The sequence below is a fragment of the Lactuca virosa genome, chromosome 8 (genome assembly GCF_052849685.1).
Source record: "Lactuca virosa cultivar CGN04683 chromosome 8, Lactuca_virosa_CGN04683_v6, whole genome shotgun sequence".
Lineage (NCBI taxonomy): Eukaryota > Viridiplantae > Streptophyta > Magnoliopsida > Asterales > Asteraceae > Lactuca > Lactuca virosa.
The window spans coordinates 189,484,566-189,495,087 of record NC_136433.1 but is presented as its reverse complement, the minus strand read 5'-3'; the positions used below and the strand labels follow the sequence as shown (position 1 = coordinate 189,495,087).

General features: G+C 35.7%; 1 long non-coding RNA gene across 11 annotated transcripts; it reads left to right on the top strand.

Annotated features, from left to right (window-relative positions):
- Positions 1-2,541: 2,541 nt before the first annotated feature.
- LOC145131647 (uncharacterized) lies at positions 2,542-7,021 on the top strand. 11 transcript variants are annotated; one of them, XR_013717803.1, is made up of 9 exons: positions 2,542-3,014; positions 3,118-3,175; positions 3,329-3,543; positions 3,647-3,680; positions 3,756-3,944; positions 5,333-5,402; positions 5,522-5,712; positions 5,840-6,251; positions 6,417-7,021. It is a non-coding gene; the product is annotated as an uncharacterized LOC145131647 (long non-coding RNA). The 11 variants fall into 11 exon arrangements; XR_013717800.1 differs by having other exon boundaries at positions 2,543-3,014; positions 3,329-3,680; positions 6,417-6,474; positions 6,546-7,021; XR_013717801.1 differs by having other exon boundaries at positions 2,543-3,014; positions 3,329-3,680; positions 6,417-6,495; positions 6,570-7,021.
- The last annotated feature ends 3,501 nt before the right edge of the window (positions 7,022-10,522 follow it).

The window sequence follows — 10,522 nt, the reverse complement described above, 5'->3', positions numbered from 1 at the left end:
ATTAATTGGGCAAGAAGATCAAGATGCTCAGATCTGATAGAGGTGGTAAGTATCTTAGTATCGAGTTCCATAACTACCTCAAGGAATGTGGAATTGTTTCACAATTAACACCTCCTTAGACACCACAACTTAATGGTGTGGCTGAGAGGCTTAATCGAACCTTGTTGGACATGGTTTATTCCATGATGAGTCGAGATTCACTTCCAATATCCAACTGGGGGTATGCCTTAGAGACTGCCACCCATATTCTCCATCTTGTCTCTACAAAGAAGGTTGCCTAAACACCTCATAAGATATGGACATGGAAGTTTCCCTTGTTGGCACATATCAAGGTTTGGGGTTGTGAGGATTTCGTTAGACGAGCGACTCACGACAAGCTTGAACCTCAAAGTAAGAGATGTCTTTTCATCGGTTACCCACAAAAGTCCTTTGGCTATTTTTTCTACGGACCTAGTGAAAATGTGGTCTTCGTAGCACGAAAGGGAGTCTTTCGCGATAGAGAGATGATATGCAAAGAGGACAGTGGGAGTACACTTGATCTTGAAAAAATTCAAGAGTCAAACGATGAAGGAACCTCTAACACTAGTGCTCAACCTGAGGAAGAAATTCCAATTGAACCTATTGACGAGTCATTACCTCTTAGACGTTCCAGCAGTGTTAGAATGGCACCTGAGTTTTATGGTTTCCATATAAATACATATGGTGATACGTTTATCAGTGATAGCACACTGGTAAATTTGGATGAGCCTTCTAAGTACAAGGAAGCCATGGCGGGCCCTGAGTCTACTAAGTGGAAAGAGGCAATGGACAGCGAGATCAAGTCCATGTATGACAATCAAGTTTGGAATTTGGTTGACAATGTACAAGGTCGAAAGACAGTTGGATGAAAATGGATCTTCAAGAAGAAGACCGACATGGATGGAACGGTACACACTTTCAAAGCTCGACTGGTTGCGAAGGGCTTTACTCAAACCCAAGGGGTTGACTATGATGAGACCTTCTCACCAGTGGCTAATATTAAATCTATTAGGGTAATGCCATCCATAGTTGCGTTTCATGACTATGAAATTTGGCAGATGTATGTCAAAACCGCTTTCCTTAATGGAAAGTTGGCTGAGGATGTTTACATGAGTCAGCCAGAGGGTTTTGTGGATGCTAAGTACCCTTATAGAGTGTGTAAGCTTGAGAAATCAATCTATGGATTGAAACAAGCTTCTTGCAGATGGAATATTTGCTTTGACAAGAAAGTTAAAGAGTTTGGCTTCTCTAGAAGTGAGGATGGATCTTGTGTATATGTCAAAGCTAGTGGGAGTATGGTAACCTTCCTGGTGTTGTATGTTGAAGACATACTACTTATAGGAAACGACATTCCAACCTAGCAGTAAGTTAAGTCCTGCCTTGGAAATTGTTTCGCTATGAAAGATCTGGGAGAGGCTGCTTACATTCTGGGAATAACGATTTGAGAAACAAGAGTAAAAGACTAATTAGACTTAGTCAAAGCATGTATTTGGATAAGGTGATAAAGCGTTTTAGCATCGAGAATTCCAAGAAAGGAGAGTTGCCTATCTAGACTAATACCAAACTGAGTAAGACTCAGAGTCAGAGTACTGATGCAGAGATAGCAGAAATGAGTCAAGTTCCATATGCTTCCACCGTTGGATCGATCATGTATGCTATGACATGAACTCGCCCTGACGCGGCTTTTGCTTTGAGCATGGTTAATCGATATCAGGGAAATCCGGGTAAAGCTCATTGGATAGCGGTCAAGAACATTCTTAACTATATGCGAAGAATTACAGACTGGGTCCTTGTGCTTGGCGGCAGTGATGACTTAAGAGTTATTGGGTATAGTGATGCCAACTTTCAGACAGACAGAGACAACTTCTGTTCTCAATCTGGCTTGATGTTTAACCTTAATGGAGGAGCGGTAACTTTGAAAAGTTCCAAGCAGGAGACAGTGGCTGATTCTACCTGTGAATCAGAGTACATTGCAGCAAGCGAAGCATCAAAGGAGGCTATATGGATGAAGAACTTCATTTGAGAGCTTGGAATTATGCCAGCCATAAAGGAGTCAATGGAGATTTTATGTGATAATGAAGGAGCGGTTTCCTTCACAAAGGAACCAATAGATCATGGCAGATCTACACATATCGACAGAAAATACCACTTTATCAGACATAGAGTATAAGAATGACACCTCGTCATTAAGAGGGTATCATCTAATGAGAATCCTGCAGATCCCCTCACAAATGGTCTAAGTAGGGTTAAGCACGTTCAGCATGCAAGGAGCATTAGTCTGAAGGATGATATTAGTTTTATTAATTAGATAGATATTTAGAAACTTGTAACAAATAAATATAATTGAAATTTGATGATTAAATAATGAAGATTTATTTATGAGTAGTTTTTAGAATCTTTTATCAATTGTTTATCATTATGTTTCATTTTGCATGTTTTACTTCTCAAATAATTAGATTATTCAAAATATCCGCAGTCCATCATACGTTGTAAGTAAGTAGTGAATTATTAATAGTATGGACGACCGTGAGTGGAAAACCGTCGTCCAAATCGTAGCTGTTAAAACTCAATCAACTTTTCATCTGAGCCGCATAAACTCCAATCTGGCGGTTGTTTGCAGTTCAGTCGATCGGGTACTACTTCTTCTACCCATGATTCCGTCTCTACCCACGATTGTGTCCATGCTGGTAACTGCTGAATCAGTTCGTCCTCATCCGCCTATATATTGATGGTTCGATGTTAGATGTTTACATCTTTCAATTGGTAAAAACAATTGCTTCACACTTTCTTCCAGATCTTCTGTACAAATCAATATTGAATCACATCAACCTCTTCACCACCCATCTGAAATTGAGTCAGGATTCATACAATAAAATCATCAATTTTGTATGATTATGGGTAGGGTATTTTAGGCGGGGTTCGTATCAGGAGAAGGTTTCGAGTTGGCCTGGTCGAACATCTTGATTGAGTTTGGATTTCGATCACTCGTAGAAACTGTAAGTATTATCCTTATCTTCCTCTGATTTGGGATAATGATCTGACTTCAATTTTGTTTTAATCGAAGCAATCTAATGTTCTGTAGTTTGTTATTCCTTATAGTGGAACTAGAAAGGAATTAAATGGGAAGAGAAATAGTCACAATCCGAAAAGAAAAAAGGTATGATAAACCTCCTAATTCATTCTTCATTTGATGTCAACATTTATGGATTCAAGTTCCACTGAATATAGTTCACTTAAGGTAAATTGATCGAATTTTGCTTAATTTTTCAATGTTTCAATGAGTTTCTTCAATTGATTCCTTTTGTTCCAGAACAGTTGTTGATATACAATTTCGTCTGAATGTTTCAATGACTTCGGCGTGAATGGATACAATTCTCGATTAAGTGAGATGTTTTGGATTCTCAAGGCAAGCCATCAGGCAAATGGTTAGAAATATTGTCGAGGTCAGATTATTCTAATTATCAATCTGCTAATTCCATTAAACAGAGCCCATCTGCACCTTCATATGCTATATATTTCCCAGGTGTACGCCTCTTTTTATCTCTCTACACACCGACACACACACAACACGCATATACACAAATATAAGGATCAGATTGAGATTAATTGATTTAATTGTTGTGTGCAGATCAGAGTAGTTCAAGCAGTTTCAAAGACTTTAGGTTTTATACATCGTTTTTTGTTAATTTTTAGTGATCTTGTGTGTCTTTTAATTATTATTTGTCATAATGATGCAGAATTTTCAAGCTTTTAGTGAGAAGTATAAAGCCAAAGGTGAATAAGATGATGATTGAGAGTGTTGTGTGACCTTAAAAAGAAACTCTTGCCTGCCAAGTATTTGCTAAAATGCTTGAATGAAAGACTTGATTGTATCTGTTCGTTCCTTGCTTCCGGTTCAGCCCCTTATGGATGCATAGTTTCGACAGGTCGGTTTTTCATCTGGTTTAAGTGATCCTTTTTTTTTGACTTATTGGACTTATGGAAACAAGATTTAATCTGGTATGCTATAAATGGGTGATTATTTTTTGCATGATACATAAACAACAATTCAATATAGAAAGTTAAGAAAAGCTTGGTCTCCCTATTAAGTCCTTAAATTTTTTATGAATTTCCCCTCATTTATTGTTGGAACATTCTCTACACAAGATCAAACATGCACTAATACTCACAGTAAAAGAAGGAACATGCAATCTGAAGATAGGACAATTTTCTGTGTATTACTCATTGATGAAAACAGAAAATACATACATACACGTCCTACACCCTAGAAGATAAACCCTACTCTATTTATAATAATAAACATGCTATGAAAAAGTAGAACTATCAGCTAAAAACACAAACATAGGACTACTAAGTCCACGTTTATTGAAGCTCCACGAAACCAGGTCTTTCATTAGACCAAGTCCTGATTATTCAACTTGTGGATAAGGAAACTGGAGCGACCCATTCGAATCCGTACCCATGAACAACTTAACCCATCAAGATTACCCAACATTTATTTCTATCGTCCATGTCCCAAATGTGTTGTCCATTGCTCATTCAAAACACTCTATTTGTTTGTGGCTCTTAGTTACATGGAAGAACTAAAAGAGTGGAGTCATAATTTTAGTTGAAAACTGGAGCTCACATTTTGTGAAGACACCTGTTGGTTTTAAAATTATCTGAATCATACAAATAAAGCCCCTCAACCTCTAGTAAGTTTCAAATTCAGAAAGTTAATATATATATTTTTAGATATTAAAAAAGTTAAGTAATAGAATCCTTGCTAATACCGTGTAAACACATCAGATGTCACACTTCAGCTTTTAACAGGTTTGAGGTATTTAGTTACTTAAAATAAAATAAATCAGAAGTACGTTCTTATTTTTTGGTAAAAAACGTAAATGGGAGTAGAACAAAACCGGTTGCTATTTTATGAACTTTATCTTGATTATTGAATCGTAGACATTGGTGCATTTGTACATGAAGAAAGTTGTGAAGTAAACCTTTTATTTTATTTATTATAATAATGTCTAATTTGTCGACTTATTCTTTTTTTAAAACTTTTTTTCATAGAAAAACTTTCATAAAATTGATGTTTGTTAAACAAATGGATGCATCAAACGTGATACCAGATTCTTGTATTTTCAGTTGTATTTTAGGCAATTGTAATAGTGAAGATGACATCATAAAGTTAGTAAAATGTATATTCATGTTTATGCAAATAAAGCTAAATTAAATGATGTTTTTTTGTGGAACGATGTCTTTTTAAGTTATGTTTTGCGATTCAACAACCCATTTCATGTTTTTATTAATAAAAAATCATTGGGTTCAGATGATGCATCAAAGGTAGAAGAAGTTGTTGGAAAAAGTTTCTGAAGAAGTTGATGCAACAACAGGAGAAGGTACATTATAGTTTCTAGATTGTTTCATTGATCAGAGATTTTGACGCAATTTTTTGGTGTATTTGTGGTGTTATTGTAGCCGAATGATACATGTTTTTCATCATTTATTTACATTACAGTAATTGATCATATTAAGAGGGGAAAAGAAAAGATTGGAAGAGTAGTAGTTCCAGTTTCTTCAAATCCTACTCAACAAGAGGTTTTATTATGGTTGAAGAATCTGAATTTTATTCTCTGTTAAGGAGAATACCATTCTCACACTAATGATGGTTCCCTCTTATAGTCCGATGTGATAATTCTTGATGTTAAAGTAAGTAGTTATCTTCCCTGCATCTCTTCTTTTACTTTTGTTATTGATAATTATTCAATTAAATGAGGATATGATCTACTACACACTCATTTTCTCATTATTCTATACATCTAAAAACATAATGGAGAGCTTTTCAAAGAAGGGATGTCTCTTATGAAAGATGGTTTTGTCCGGGTAATAAATTCTAATTCATAAGTTCTTTTATTGCTTCAATATCTTTTTTCTTATTAATACTTCAATTATATGCCAAAGCTTCCTTAAAGGGGCTCGTCAATTGATGTGTTTTCCACCTTGTAGGTTAGCTTCTAAAGCTGATCTTAAGGTCCTGTTTCAGCCACGTCATTTTTTGAATTACTTTATTTACAAAAACAATGGCCCTGATTATCAACATGATGGAAAGATCTCACAACTTGAGAATGTGTAGATTCATTTCACTTCCATTTTAAGAGTAACAGTATCATAACAATAAATGTGAAATGATCATACCAAATACACTTAAGAACACTCATATGTTCAAGCGATTGGAAGCTATAATTAAGGTTACTTCCAGAATGCTCTTGGATAGTTTATTTTTTTTTATTTCTGAATTCTTTTATATATTGTTAGTATTGTTTATAAAATATAAATAATGCAATTTTTTTGGTTTAAGGGTAAAAGTTCAGCACTTGGTTGTGGTCGATAACAAAACTTGAATTTGTTCACAGATTTTACAAAGTTGAGGATGGAATGACTATCGAAATATAGCTTTGACATCCATTTTTTGTATGCTATTCAATCAAAAAGGTCATAATATTTTCTTTTTTCTTTTATTATTTATTTGTTTTTTTTTACAGATACACATTCATCATTCATTCTAGGGGTAGATGCATGATTGGAAATAATGCGTTTTGGAGTATTGCTTGCTTCCTATGGTGAAATCAGCATTAATTGGGTTTTTTGTTTATCAAATGGAATATGTTGTTGGAGAAGCTTTTAAGACTTATATTCCTGAAGATTTTGGTTAAAAGAAAAGGTTTAAAACTAAACCCCATTTCAATGATGTACTATGTGAGGCATTGCAAACAAGTACCCTTTTATCGTTTTAATCAAAATGGTATTAAGGTGGGATGCTATGATAATTGAAAGTTTATTATAGCATCCCACTTTCATTTCTTATTACAACATTGTATATTTTTTAAAGAACAATGCCTGAATGAGAAAACATTGAAAGTAGAATTTTGTAATAGAAAGATATGAAAGTACGATGTTGGAGATAAGAATGTTGACTTTCAGATCTATATTGAATAATATTTCAGTTTTTTAGTCTTAAGTTGACTGTGTTGTTTATTTTATCTTATGTATGCAACACAATTATAGATATTATTTCAAAAGATAGAAAGATAATTGGATAGATTTGTCATGTACATAAGTAATATAGAAAGGAAGGAAAGTAATATGCTATAAAAATAAGATAAATCAATATATTGTTTATATATTTGTCAACCTGTCCACCGGACAGGTACGACACTAGTTAAGACTGTCATGAATCAGACTATAGATTGTCAAATTGTTTAGACATAGCAATGGTTTGTTGCAGTATTCATGAGTACTTATGAAATGGAAAATTTGAGTATTAGATTAACCCACGCTCAGTGAATTACTTTATGGAATTTATCACGAGTAAGTCTGAGACGATAATATCATATAATCTTTAAACGGAGATATATGAGTTGTTATTTACGAGTTCGTTGTGCATTGATAATGCGTAAACGCATCAGTAACTTGATGTTATAAAACGTATTGTTGAGCATGCTTTGATAAGTAAATAGTGTAAGCATATAAGTCAAAGTTTATCAGCTCCTTTTTCCCTAACGGGAAAAGTGATATCTTGGGCCCCTCGATGATTTGGTGTTGACTTTTGTGTCGGACCCGATCAGGAATGAATTCATGTGTTCAATTGTAGTCATTACAACTCAGAAATCGGGAAACAAGCTTCTGGAAAATGAGAATGATTATGCTCCATGTCATTTTTCCACATGATATCTTGCAGAACGGAGGATTATAATTACTTATCTTAGGACACGTAACTGAATAGGTCAGAGTTCGACAGCGGCCTTCAGAGCTACAATTTTCTACTCAATTTTGAAGTTATACTTGCAATTGTAGTTATTAGACTTATCCATGTGGGATACTGTTGGATTAGGTGTCAAAGCTCATAACTATACTTGGTATGTACTTGAATTGATAGTAGCACAGTCCTTTTGGGTTGCCCTCATACTAGCAACTAGACAGGATGACTTTTGGAGAAGGAGGTTAAATTTATTATTTAAATAATAAATTAAGAAGATTGATTTATTAATGTATTATGAAAATAATATATTAATTAGAAATCATATTATTTAATTAATGTTTAATCATAAATTAATTGGAATTAATTTCGGGATTAAAAGAATTAATTAAAAGTGTACGGACTAAAGTGCAATTGTTTAATAATTGAGCAAAAGGTTCCAGAACCTTCCTAGAAGGTGGTGCACGGTTTTACTAAGGATAATTAGAGTTTTTATATTATCATATGTAGATAATTAAGGAGGTGGATAATTACCAATTTGAATTAATAATATATTATTCAAATTAGGGTTATCCAGTGTATCCTTTCTGCACTATAAATAGACCTTTAGGGCTTCTCATTTTCGGCTACTCTAACCCTAAGAAGAATAGTTGAATTTATCAAGCATCTCCTCCTCTCTCCTCTCTCAACCTCTTGCTTGGTGTGGGTGTGAACCATTAGAGGTGTTACACTTGTGGCACTTGCTCTCAAGCTTTCAGAAATTTCAAGATCTTCAAGGAATCCATTTTATTACAATATAACAATAAAGGTATGTTTACTATCCTTTGTTATGAATTTCAAAAATAGTAGACACTTCCTAGGGTTTTTCCTTTTATGTTCAATAATTGTATGTTCAATAGAGAAAACATAGATCCAAAGCGAATTAGGGTTGCTTGCACATATGATTGTTTGGTTTGCTCAAAACCCATCAAATTGACCAATCTGTCCGCAAGTGAAACATCCTCTCCTTGTCTCCCGACAGCCTCCTGCATGGGTCCTCCCACACTTGGCACAATGGCATCGGCCCTGTTAGCCTCCCACAAGTGAATCCTTAGTCCTGGGCCTCTTCGCCTGGCCCACTGTGGTCTGAATCTGCTCCGCCTTCTTCTTCCCGAGGTGCTCCAAATCAATTTCCCACTTACGGATATGAGCAATCACATCATTCAGGGTCTTCCACCCTGACATGCTCACAAACTCGCTTTCCAACGGTTGCACTATGATATCTGGCTCAATCTCTGCCCTAAACTGGGTCACAAACTATTCCCAAGACATAGTTTCTCTAACTCAGTAAGTGTAACAGATTGTGCAATCAATTCCCAACAACTCCTTGCCGCATGATGCAAGAGATCCAAGGAAAAACGAACATTGGCTCCTATGTGATAGGGTCTAGCACGGAGGACACCTTCCATCTCCTCAATCCAATGCGAACTCGGAACCCTGGCAGTCCTCCCACCAATTGGCTCATCACCAGAGCCTGAATCAAAACATGAACCTTCTACATGCGTGCTCGTCACCATTCTGAAAAGAAATCATACACATGATCAAAACATACCCAAATAGTCCTCATCCCACTGGCTTCTTAGATTCTTTGTGACACTCCTCGAGTCGAGTATGGATCATGTGCTTTCAGTAGTATGGGCCCAATACTATCTTCCACACCTATCCGTACTTTCCCCAAGAATTATCCCGAATCCTCCAGGTCACCTCCTCAATTTGGTACTCTAAGTACTTGCTAAACAGCACATCCGAACCCACTAAAACACTTCCTAGGCTCTCCTAACTTCCCGACCTCACCCTGCCATCAGTTGCTGAAGAACTCTCACTAATGTCAGCTAACTACTTCATGAATATAATCACATGTCGCAAACCTTAGGTAATCCTTCGAGTAAAGGATTCAACCCTACAACGGTTAGACTCAAATGAGAGTTACGCAATAGAGTCAAATCCATCACTCTGAGATTATTTAACCTTTGCAACATGTGACTTAACATATTCACTCAATAGTTAACTTACATCACCAAGAGTTCCACAAATCACAAAGCAAGCAGAATTCGTGCAGCAACACTCTAAGCCAAAGAACAAACAAAGAACCTTCATCGCTCTCTTAGTACAAATCATGCTAGGAACTTCCACTCTTACTGTTGGCTGCCTTATGCATGCAAATTATACACAATACAGGATCAAATAGACTGTCGAATAAAAGACTCCACCCTAGGACAACAACCAAACGATGAATAGGAAATAAGGCCTAATCAATCATTCTAGGGCTATATGATCCTAACCGTATATAATTTTTAAAGCATACACTTAGCAATTACTATTACCAATACATATTCCTAATCATAGGAGGCAATGCTTCCTAGGCTACAAGGCATCACATATCAGGCCATTCTATTATGCAATTCCTGTAAATATCCATATCCTTAACCTAGGATGCAAAAATTAATATCATATAGCATATCAACATGTACGGGTATTCTGGGAAGCACTTACTTGAGCTCGGCCGATTGCATGCATCACACACCCTTTTCTTTACGAAATCTTTTTAGAAATTTGTTTTCTTTTAAAATATTACCAATTCCGCAGTTTGAGTTCAGTCACACCCAAGAGTGTGCCCGAATCCCTCAAACTAAGGCTCTGATACCAACTTGTAACATCCCAGAAGTTATAAGGTAAAATTTTCATTTTTAATTCAACCATTAAAACACCATTTAGTATTAACAA